The sequence below is a fragment of the Cryptotermes secundus genome, unplaced genomic scaffold (assembly GCF_002891405.2).
Source record: "Cryptotermes secundus unplaced genomic scaffold, Csec_1.0 scaffold301, whole genome shotgun sequence".
NCBI classification, from domain to species: Eukaryota; Metazoa; Arthropoda; class Insecta; order Blattodea; family Kalotermitidae; genus Cryptotermes; species Cryptotermes secundus.
In genome coordinates, this window is record NW_019725003.1 from 24,808 (window position 1) to 37,694 (window position 12,887).

The 12,887-nt window shown below is 42.2% G+C and overlaps 1 long non-coding RNA gene across 1 annotated transcript in view; it reads left to right on the forward strand.

The window, feature by feature from the left end:
- LOC111863171 overlaps positions 1-1,715 on the forward strand; it is a 13,961-nt gene extending 12,246 nt beyond the window's left edge. Inside the window, exon 3 of the long non-coding RNA XR_002842554.2 lies at positions 1,246-1,715. This is a non-coding gene — a long non-coding RNA (uncharacterized LOC111863171). The remainder of the gene's footprint in view (positions 1-1,245) is intronic.
- Positions 1,716-12,887: the final 11,172 nt, after the last annotated feature.

Here is a 12,887-nt window from a genome sequence, read left to right on the forward strand (position 1 = left end):
CCTTCTGCCAGTCTATGAAGCAAACACACAGTTCTTCATCTATCTCCAAAGTTCCTTCTGCTATAATTCTCATCATCCCTATTGCATCCCTGGTTCCTTTTCCTCTTCTAAATCCAAACTGATCTTCTCCAAGTATATCCTCTATTTTCCTTTCAATTCTTCTCTTAAGTGTCTTTGTTATTATCTTTGCTGTATGTGCAATAAGGCTGATTGTGCGATGGTCGCTGCATTTTGTAGCTTTTGTCTTTTTCTTTAAAGCAATCATTGTAACTTCTGTAAACCCTCCACTAAGCGAGTAAGAAAAAATTGGGTCTAACTTTGCAGTTCCTGACGAAAAACTTATTCGACGCTCTGAACATTAAATACACTTTGTTGTGGCACCAAGTAGTTTAGTTGTGACAGAAAGATACCTACGTCAGGACTTTTGCAATATTATAATCCTGTTGTGCGCATGTGCGACGGGAGTAAATTTTACGAGCATTCTGTGTATATAGCGTTAGCTTTGCCGTGTACAAAATGTGCAGTAAAGATTAGTTTAGTTCTTGTTTTAGTTATGTGTTTTGAACCGAGGTGAATGTTCATACTGTTGTCTTCTCTGTTATGACGTTTCATATTAAAGGCTAGATATACAAGCAGCAAGTTCTTCTGAAAAGCAAGTATAAGCCTACAAGACCACACGATGTCACAACCCAGAGGTCTGCCCTCCGAATAAACACCTGTAAATTAATTGGGTGGAAGTGTGACATAGTACTTGAATTATAAACTTAATTAAGAAAATAACAAATATGATTAGGGAAGACTGTTTCTGTTGTTTAGATTTCTAAGAGAACAGAAGAAGTAAGTTGTGTTTTAATGGTGTTCCCGTCCTGTCTGTGTAGTAGTGTCTAATTATAGAGGTTATTATCTGGCTCAACGTGCAGACGCCTCTACAGCCCTTTGTTGGGCCCTGGCCTCTTCATCAATTTCGTCGCAGTCGGTAGGCCTGCTTGGACGAATGATCAGCCCGTAGCAAGACCGCTACCTACACAGGACAACACAAATATAGAATAAACGCATACACAGATATCCATACTTTGCGTGGGATTCGAACCCACGATCCTAGCGTTCTAGCGAGTGAAGGTAGTTCATACCTTAGCGCGGCCACCGTGATCGGCTACATTTGTATTACTGATACTTGTTTGCAATTGTGACTGTTTTAATATATTCAAATTTATGAGTAACACATTTCGTTTTATTTCTTCATAGAGAGAGAGTGAAGATCCAGAGAGGGCACCATCGATAGTGAAGCTCCATGACTTTCACAGCTGTGGTATCGTGCCTGTTGCAAAGATGGCTCCCTAACCTGTCTAATTCCTACGGAATTTTCAACTAATCGAACTGAAGCTTCCAATAATATTGACAATGTGACACATGTGAAGTGATAAGGAAAATATGGAGGTAGTTTAGGATGTGTGAACATTCACTCAGAGGCTACTGTGTAGCCTACCGACCTTGCATTCCAGTTGCTTACGGCTCTAAGCAGATCTCAATAAACGTTCGTATGTGAAATATATGCGGTATAGTTTCCCGTGTTCCTATTGCAGGACAGTATTCCTTTTAGTTTAGCGATATGGAGAAATATAACTAGTCAACCAAACAACTCTTATCACTCACTCATGGAGTTGAGCCCTTCTTGAGGAGCTACCAATTGTGCAGCTTCTCAAGAAATTTCCGGCATTTTGTGGAACCAGAAGGTTCATTATCATGTTTATAAGAGGCCTCCACTGGTCCATATCGTGAGCCAGATCAATCCAATCCATCCCATCCTATCTCTATCCATTATAGTATTGTCCAGCCACCTACGTCTCGGTCTTCCCAGTGATCTCTTTCCTACTTTAGCTTGTGTTTGAGATCAAGCTGGATGTATTTCTATCATGTATTAAACGCACTTTGCAAATAAAATATGTTGAATGAATGAATGTATAAGCGGTGGGCCTTCTCGGCCCTTGCACCGCGACCTACAGTGGTCTATTGTGCTTCCCCTTTTGATTATCCCCTCAGCAATCCTGCTCTTCATTCGAAGCGCAGGATTTTGTAGGTAGGGACGTCGAAATAGTCACTTGGTTCCATAAAGTATTGACCCAAGTGACGTAATCTTAAATAAGCTAAGGCCTCACATTCGCACAGGATGTGTGTGGCTGTTTCATTTTCTTCTTGACACCTCTCACAAGTGGGACTATAACTTAGTCCCAATTTGAGAAGGTGTCCTTTAAGGTGACAGTAGTCCAACCACCCATTGTAGCTGGTTCCTGTTTAACTTCAACAGTTCCTTCGCTCTTTTAGCAGAACGTCCTCGTATGAGTCTCTTTGCTTGCCTGAGTCCAGTCAAGGATCCCCAGTATTTCTTGTGATTCATGTTAGTCCAGTCCCTGATTGCCTGTTTGGCGACTCCTAGAGAGATGCCACAGGCTGGTTCAGGTCCTATGAACAGATGTTCAGCTCCAATCTTACCTAACTTGCCTGCTGTTTCGTTTCCAGCAATACCCTCATGCCCCGGCACCCATATCAGTTGTACCCTGTTATGTTTAATAAAATATGTTACAAAATAAATTTTTAACATTGAAGACGTTATTATAAGAGGGTGCAGCTGTAAGTGACATTCCAGAGTAACATTTTACAGAAATTACCATGGTAACCGTATCAGCTTAGTGAATTGTTATAGCGGAAAGTAAATTCATGTAAATATAAAAAAGTTACTAGTATTATAGCACGTTTCTGTTACAAAGGCTAAAGAAGGGTTATTCCCACAGCGACCAGGAGACATGTAAACAAGTTTCCGCAACGATTCGTTAGAATTTCTGAAAAATGAATTTCCATTGATACCGGAGAATAAAACCCATGGAGGCGGTGTCAGCTATGCCGTCAGACTGACAGATATAGCCAGACGCAGAGTCAGTTCGAGCCAGTCCTGGTTCAGGGGCCTACAGACCAAGGTAGGGTGCAAATGGATGAAGCGGTAAGTGACAGTCAGCATAACACTTGAGCAACCTCTTACGTAACTGCTGATAACTCAATTCCTGTGGTGTATCTCACATTAAAAGTTACATGTATGTAAATGAAAGGATCAGTACATTATTTAAATAATTACCTAAAATCTATTGTACATATTGCGAGTGAAATACGTTAATAAATGCGAGCTTCTCTCGAAAATGCAAATCGTTTTGGTCCTTGTCCAGTGCCTTTTCAGTTTCTCCTCGATTCTGTGTCAGGTTTCTGTCTTCTGACTTTGGGAACCGCTGTAAATACCAGGGTAACCGTATCTGCTTACTGCATTGTCATAGCAGAAATGTGTGATCGGTGTTATGCGTTGGACTTGTAATTACCATGGTAAGCTTATCTGCTTGGTGAATTGTTATCACAGGGGTGCGTGTGCCGTGCTATGTGATTGGGGTTAGCTCCCTCTAACAGATCCGGCAGAGTAGGGGTATTTTCGGGAGCTAACCTCAGTCACTGATTAGGGTTAGCTCCTTCTAACAGACTCAACAGAGTAGGTGTATTTTCGGGAGCTAGCTTCAGTCAGTAATTGGGGTTAGCTCCCTCTAACATACCCAGCAGAGTAGGGGTATTTTCGGGAGCTAACCTCAGTCACTGATTGGGGTTAGCTCCTTCTAACAGACTCAACAGAGTAGGTGTATTTTCGGGAGCTAACCTCAGTCACTGATTAGGGTTAGCTCCTTCTAACAGATCCAACAGGGCAGATGTCTCCCACCCCTCACTTGAGGACTGAAATAGATCTAGTCTCTTAAACGTTGTGTTCTTTAGTGTCCTTTTGTATACCGGGTGATGGACAAAATCCGAAAACCCAATGACCCGAATTACATATACTGTGTAGTGTCGTCAGTACAAGAATCAAAATGAAGCAAGCGAGGCATAGAAAAATGGCAGATAATGTATTCGGACTTTATATCGCATGCATGTTCCAAATCGAAAAGCAGTTTTTCCTGTTGCTTAATCTTTCGTTTCTGGATATATTTGTCGAAAATTCGTCGCAATCACATTTAAAACACTGGACATTGTCCACTGCGTATGCTGCACACAAAAATGTTGAGAGTTTCGGAAGCTGAATCTGCTTCCGTCTTCAGGAAAGTGAGAGGAGCTAATGCGATTGATCCCTTGGAAGGAGACCGTCTGCATTTCTATCTACAAACTAGTTTTATTTGACTTTGAACCCAGTTTATTAAGTCCGTTATGAATCAAGTCCAAAGTAGACCCACTATACAAAGAACAAGATACTGATAGATTTGAGGTTATGTAGCAGCGCCGTTCCAGCTACAGAATGGGACGAGAGGCTGGCCATACATGGCGAGTAGGTTACAATCTGAACGAAGAGTTATGGCTGAATTTAGGATATTATTCGGAACAGAGAGTATAGGCGGTCACTGAACCAAGATTCGAACCGCCTTCTATCTGAATAGCAGTCTAGAGCATCTAGAGTGTCACAATTACACGAAACTGCTTGATCGAATTCAAGGAAAGCAAATCACATTTAGGAAGTTTCATAAAGCATTAAGCGGTTAGTTCCACAGAAGTTCATGGCTTTTGTCACGTTCCTTCCCACTGAAGGCAAAAGGCGAAGTGTACACATACTGGAAACAAACAACGTCCTCGTATACCGAAGTCAGAGGGCCCTGCCCGAGTTTCTATTTAAAGGTGTAGTAACCATGCCAAGAGTCCAGTTTCTTATTCACGCACGGTTGGGCTTGTCAGACACTCGAGTAGGCGTTTCATTTGACATAGTCATCGTGTATCACGACAAGCAAAACAAATGTATTAAAACATTTTATTGCTCGTAAATTGTATTACAGATCATGTATCTGATGTACACTTATCACACAGTCGAGAAATGTGACCCCCCCCCCACTGCCTGTAGTTGAGGCAAAAATCGTGTGTAAGTTCAAGTTGGAAACAATTAACTACTTGAAGAAGTTGAGGTTCTCACCGCGGTGGTTACGAACAGTTGATCTTTTGAAATATTACCCCTGTTGTCCGCTAAAAGTCAACCGACGTTTCGGAGGAACATGTTGCCACCAACTTCGGAGTCAAAGAAACAAATGTGGAGTAGTAACGAGCAGAGCTCTGAATGATACATTACGTCACGCTGCCTGTCTTACAGTGGTTCCTTTCTTGGCTTAATCTTCGACCCTGAAGATGGAGGCGACATATTCTTTCGAAATGTCTGCAGACTTTCAGCAGACTACAAGGAGCTATGTCCCAAAAAACAGAACTCAAAACAACCGCATGTTACCAGATACCTATACCACAACAATTCTGTAATATCTTCACATTTCAGGCTTTCTTGCACTCGTCATCAAAATGATCTTGATTTTCAAGCGTGCTGAAAGTATGCAATAAAATCAAAACGTCATAAAATAACACAGAGCTTAAAAATAAGAAATTTACTGAACTTCAAATTAAGGAGGGCCGGTCACGGTAGCCGCGCTGTCTAAGGCATGCACTGTCTTCGCTCGGTAGGAAGCCGAGATCGTGAGTTTGAATCTCACTCTCAAGGCATAGATGTTTGGTGTGTGTATGTGTTTATTCTGTGTTTGTGTTGTCCTGTGTTTAGGTAGAGGCCTTGCGACGAGCTGATCACTCTCCCAAGGAGTCCTACCGTCTGTAAAATGATCATGGAACTGGAAATATCTGAGGTCAAGGGGGCTGTAGAGCCAGTAAATACTATTAAGCAGAAGCAGGAGCAATATTTCTTGCCCCAAGTTCGTGAGCAGGCGCCCTAGGTTCTGATTGGCGAGGTCCGTCGTTTGGCCTGTGGGATTTTCGTGTCTTCCTCAATATTTAAATGAAATGCACCGGCACGAAATTCTGAGCCGTATCACCGCAACAGAACGCTACGTGTACTCGACACACAAAGACTTTGTCCCACATATCGCAAATTCACACAACACACACTTAATAGACATATACATTCTCAGGGTAAATTAATCTTTTATCTGATAACGGAAGCAGAGTCAGCTTCCGAAACGTTATATTTTTTTCAATAACGGCGCAGATGGAAAATGTCCAACATATATATATATATTGTGACATGCTGANTGAGCTATGGATGACGCCCCTCCCCCCCGCCAGGCGTGATGCGCCGAGCGATGCCGAAGCGAGCCGATGTTAGCCGAGTCCTAGCATCCTGGTCGCTAGGCAACGCGAGTCAACAGCGGTGACGTCACCAAGTAGTAACAGCGGTTACTTCCGCTAGCGTTACTAGCAACACAGCGCCAGGCAACAAGGGTGCCTATTACGTGGCCGTTTTCCGTATTGTCCGATCAAGGCTACATAAGGAGCAGCGAAGGCTATTCACAGTCAGTTAGTCCTGGAGCTACCTACGAGTCAGTTAGTCCTGGAGCTACCTACGAGTCAGTCCTCGAGCTACCTCCGAGTTAGTTCCGAGTTAGCCAGCAACTAGTCAGTTGTATTGCGGCATTTGGAGTGTACTAATTGTGATACTGCAGATAGCAGTAATCGTAAATCTGTAATTTGGGTGATTGTAAGTGCGAATGTGAAATAAAATTCGCTATATAAAATACGGCGTGAAGTTATTTGTCGCGTCATACGCCCAACACGCGACAATATATATGTAATATTGTATTTAAGCATCCTGTTGCATCAATATATTCTTCGCAAACTATATTATTTCCGTACATAATGCAACATAATTATTTCATCCTTCTCCTTTCCACTTTCACATGTTTCGGTCGTACGTGGCCATCATCAGGTCTGGATACAGAAACACTACCACAGACACACAGGCAGAGTGAGAGGCCTACAGGCAGGGGCACACGTGACAGTCACCACAGACACACAGGCAGAGAGAGAGGCCTACAGGCAGGGGCACACGTGACAGTCACCACAGACACACAGGCAGAGAGAGAGGCCTACAGGCAGGGGCACACGTGACAGTCACCACAGACACACAGGCAGAGAGAGAGGCCTACAGGCAGGGGCACACGTGACAGTCACCACAGACACACAGGCAGAGAGAGNTTCGCTAGGCGCGAACATTTTTGGGCCGTGGCTTCTTCTACTATCTCGAATTTTGGGGCATAACACACACGTGACAGTCACCACAGACACCCACGCCGCTGCGCAAGTTACCCAAACAAAGAAAATCCACACAATGGTGTTCGGCTAAAGAGACGACACCCCAAGCAAAATGTTGAAAATTTTAATTAAATTTTAACTAGACTTCATCGATTGTCATTGATTTTAATAGAGTCCATTATATTAAGTTAGGACATATAACATTTATATATGATAGAAGAAGTGAGATATACCACACAGTGAAACAGTTTTTGACAAAAGAACACCTGATGATAGCCACGTACGGCCGAAACACGTGAAAGTGAAAAAAGGAGAAAATAAGTAAGTTGCATTGCGGACTGAAATAATAATGTCTGTGAAGAATATGTATTTGTTTTATAGCACAGCATCCTCACATAAATTCGGATTTAGCTTAAATAAATTCTAATTCCACACGATATAGTTTCTATAACTGATAAACAGAGAAGCATACAAATTTAATCAAATAACATAATTTTACGGCTGACAATCATTCGCCAATTAGGGTTATGCTGGCTAGTTTATCATCAATGAAACATCATCAGAAGGGTTGATATGTTACTGCAATGTGTTCTGAGCAGTTCAGTAGGAGCGCGTAAGCAGTTGATGTCTCCGTGCCCTCGTTACGTACCCACTCACACGATCGCCGTAGCGAGAGACTTGGACTTTACGCTCTTACGTAGGAACGTTTCCTTTATTACACCCAAGCAAATATGTGTACAGTTGTGTCCTAAAGTGGAATCAGCAAGCTGACTCGACACCTATACAAACACTGGCTGGTTGTTCAAAGGAATTGCGTGATCTACAGGCCTATATTTTGTTTCATGTGCCGCAGAAACCTTCAGCTGTATTGATATNCTGACCTCCTAATAGCGATCCATATTTGGTGCAACACGTCATGCTCTGTAATTTAATTGTGCCTCAGGTTACAAGTATTAAAATTAAATTTAATAAAAGTACACCAAAGAATATATTTAAAATGTATTGTATATTGGCTTTATATTAGATTATTAAAAGATGTATTAAAAATTAAAATTAAAATACCCAATATGTATTGATACAACTCTCTATCTACCTATCTATCTGCCAGCCTACCTGTCCGTCCGTCCGTCTGTCTGTCTGTCTATGTATCTATCTATGGCTATACAGCTCTTTTGGACCTTGGCCGCTTTTTCGGTTTCTCAATCCTTACACAGTCGGTAGGACTCCTTGGGAGGGGTATCAGCCCGTCGCAAGGCCGCTACCTACACACGGAACAACACAAACACAGAATAAGCGCACACAATACAGACATCTATGCCTTGAGCGGGATTCTAACCCCTGGTCTCAGCATTCGAGAGAGCGAAGATAGTTCATGCTTTAGACCGCAAGACCGCTGTGACCGGCAAAAGTAAATTAAGATTTGTAAATAATCTTAGGGACTGATGTATATAGTCTGAGTGTCTGACAAACGGTATGTACTGAAGCATCCTGTTGCACTGTTGTCATAACTTTGTGTTTCCACTCTTTGCCGTCTTTCTGCAAATTCATCGGCACATTAATATTCATACGTCATCGTCTCTTAATTTCATAACACTACATGTTTCGGCCTAACTGGCCGCCAGCAGCAAGATTCCTCTTCTGCAGAACCCCTCAGGACAACCGCACAGCAGCCACGTGCACACAAACGGCAAAATATCTTGAATATTCTGAAGCATTTACATCAAAATGAAAAGCAGAACACCGTAATAACACAGCAGCAGGTTCCTTCAACCTTTCAACTCAACATCTTATACATCTGATGATAGCCACTTAGGCCGAACTATGTTGCGCTGTGTAATGAGAGGAGACGAAGACTTTGGAGTGTGAATATTAATGCAAAGTTAGGATATGACAAATGGAGTTAATCGCCAAAAGGCCTAAATAATTTAATTTAAAATTGAAAAGAATTGAGAGAGTAATGACAAGTAAAATAAAGGGAGTGGAATGCAGGAAAGCGTAGGGAAGGAGATGGAGGCATCAAATAGATAAAGCAAATGAACTTCACGTAAAGAAGGCAGCGAAAGTACTATGTATGTAACTAATTAGCTGCTTAGCTTATCAGCTGACTCTACTGAGGTAGATAAGTACTTTCAGCACCACTCATAACAAAGGCCACTACTGGATATTCGAGTCAGCATCACGGATTTCCTCTCTCTTGAACCGCACGAGTAAATCCCAGACGTCATCCCGTTTCCCCTGTTCGAGTGCTCTGTGCTGCGAACCTGCCACAGACCAGGCCGACAAGGTTCCTCCATAGTACCACAAGTCGTCACGCTGCCTGTTCGTGTGGCTTGTAGTTACGCGAGTCTGGCTCGGGACCGTCCACACACGTACGAACCAATAGTGAGCCGTCGCCGAAGGCCCTGGAGAGCCCCGTCGGACCGGCCCAGCCCTGCTCGTGGCGACCAACACAAACGGACGAGTTTGGCTCATTGGAAACCGAGCCGAGTAGGACTCTCGAGCCAGATCCGTACGTGTATGGGCCCCTTAAAGGCAAATTTCAGATCCTAGCAACGGTAGAAAATTCGCTCGCTATAGTGGAAAAAAAATAGCCAGTGATTTGGAGAATATGTCAGGGGACATTGCTAAAATGGTGTGAAGAGGAATGAAAAGTGTTCTGAATAAAAACTTACTGCTAGTGATTTGGTGCACTTCAAGTGCGCTTCCATTGTGTCTGCAGATGCGGAAAGGAATTTCTCCAAGCACAAGGATGTGCTGTTGGACAGTAGGCGCTCTCTCACCTTCGAGAATCTGCGCATGTTGACTGTCATCTGTTGCAACTCTGAATGAGGTGGCACTCAAATATTGGACTATTTGTATATACCGTATATGTACATTGATAAGCGTTCTAATGCGGTAGAAAAAATCGTATTAAAACATTTAGCTTCAAATAAAAGATTAAAAATACATTTTAAAACAATCAGTAGATTTTCCATGACATGATAGGTTTTAGTTCGTTCTTTAAGTTTTAGATAATTTTTCTAGATTTTTCGGTCATTCCATAGGTCATTTTTCTGGATTTTTTCGGTCATTTTTAAAATATCTTTAGGTCATCAAAATCAGGGCCCTACTTATAACCTATTTTTCCGTGATAAAACTTTATATTGTCGCTTGTATAAAGTGATTATAGGTTGGGTTTGGATTGGTAATTAGATTCATTGAACTCTTACAGATCCGTGACTACAAGTAATTACAGCCGTTTCACTAATTCACACACAAACTTTATAGTTCACTAGAGCAGACATTTATTTCTTCTCAGTCTGCTGTGTCTTCAGCAGTCGATTTCTGGTAACGGCTTCCAACGGCGGATATTCTCCATACTATGTGTTCCCGACATGTTTTCGCGCTGTTTTCTTGCTCGTCTTATTTTTCGACTATGAAGATGGAGAAACCCTATGGTTCAGTTAGGAGGGAATTATTGTGCAATATTCTGATACTTTGGGAAACCCATGAAACTAGTTAGGTTGATTAAAATGTGTTTAAACGAAGCGTATAGTAAAACCCGTATAGGTAAATATTTGTCTGATAAATTTCCTATCCAGAATGATATAAGACAATGAGATGTTTTATCGCCACTCCTTTTCAACTTTGCCTTAGCATACGCAATTAGGAAGGTCCAGGGAAACCAGGTAGGACTGAAACTATACGGGACACATCAGCTGTTGGTCTACGCCGATGATGTGAATCTCCTGGGTGACAATGTAGATACCATAAAGGAAAACACAAAAACTTTAATTGACGCAAGTAAAGAGGTTGGTTTAGAAGTAAACACTAAGTATATGTTGCTGTCTCGTCACCAAAATGCAAGGCAAAATCGTGACATAAAGATAGGAAACAAATGTTTTGAAAATGTGGCACAGTTCAGATATTTGGGAACAACGATAACAGATCGAAACCTGATTCAGGAGGAAATTAAGAGGCGGTTGAACTCGGGTAGTGCTTGCTACCTTTCAGTACAGAACCTTTTGTCTTCTCGTCTGTTGTCCAAAAACATAAAAATTAGAATATACAAAACTATAATTTTGCCTCCGGTTCTGTATGAGTGTGAAACTTGGTCTCTGACATTAAGGGAGGAACACAGACTGAGGGTGTTTGAGAACAGGGCGTTGAGGAGAATATTTGGACCAAAGAGAGATGAAGTCACAGGAGGTTGGAGAAAACTGCATAATGAGGAGCTTCATAACTTGTACTCTTCTCCAAGTATAATTAGAATGATCAAGTCAAGGAGAATGAGATGGGCAGGGCATGTAGCACGAATGGGGGGAGACAAGGAATGCATATAGGATATTGGTGGGAAAGCCAGAAGGAAAGAGACCACTGGGAAGACCAAGACGTAGGTGGGTGAACAATATTGAAATGGTTCTTAAAGATATTGGATGCGATGGTATGAATTGGATTGATCTGTCTCAGGATAGGGACCAGTGGAGGGCTCTTGTGTACACGGTAATGAACCTTCGGGTTCCATAAAATGCTGGGAAATTCTTGAGTAGCTGCAGAATTGGCGGCTTCTCCAGAAGGGCGCAGCTCCATGAGTAAGTAAGTAAGAAGATGGTGGCTATATGCGCCTCCGAACCGTTGATTGACTTTTTTCAACGAACTACACGGCATTATAGCGAAGAAGATAGCACTTCTCAATGGCTACCTTTCTTTAAGTTTTTCGTACTTTTCCTCAGTCCCTTCATGCAACTGCTGGGATAGTACTTCGGTATTGTCACCACTTCTTCCTTTCAAATCCTATTAAATTCACCAATCACCTCCCGTTCTTACCATCAGATGCTATATTATCTGAGATGTTGAAAGGGCAGCAAAATTGCCCACAAATAAATTATGCACCCAAACGCAAAATTTAATCATTTACTGAAACGAAATAAAGTCACGCTTAATTTCTTCTTCCACCTTGACGAATTAAATTATGAAATTTGAATCTTACAGACAACTTGTGATACCCTACGGATGGGTTATCAGCATTTCGTACGGCAACACAAACAGAAATAACGCGGACAGACATCCGTGCTTTGAGAGAGATTCGCGCAAAAGTTATCAGCACTTCGCACGTCAACACTAACGGAAATAACGCGGACAGACATCCGCGCTTTGAGAGAGACTCGCGGATGGGTTATCAGCACTTCGCACGGCAACACAAACAGAATTAACGCGGACAGACATCCGGGCTTTGAGAGAGACTCGCGGATGAGTTATCAGCACTTCGCACGGCAACACAAACAGAATTAACGCGGACAGACATCCGTGCCTTGAGAGAAACTCGAACCCCCCGTCCCGGTGTTTGAGCTGGCGAAGTCATTTCATGCCACTGTTATCAGCTCGTCACGTTTGGCTATGGTCATAATGCAGAAGTAGGATAAATAAGGAAAATGTGTAAGGACATAGCATTCAGGCTCCTAACTGCGGTTTTATTTGGGAAATGAATTCTTTCGAAATCATATATACCCATGTTACAGGAAGACTTTGCTACGGATCATATTAAGTATTTGTTTTCTACTGACCAACCAGATGGAGGAGATTCACGTCACACACCAGGAGCCACGTGGGTATGTCAGCCGTAGAATTAATTTCGATTGAATCTCTTTCATTTTATGTGCCTTGGCATACTGAACTTGTGAAGAATTCAGCTGGACAATGTGACATTCATGCACAATTAGTTTTCACTCTCATTTTAAATCCTGTCGTCCGCAGGCCTGCCAGAAGAAGAAAAGAAAATAAGGAATCTCTCCTTCAGCCACTTTCAACGTTAAACGTTA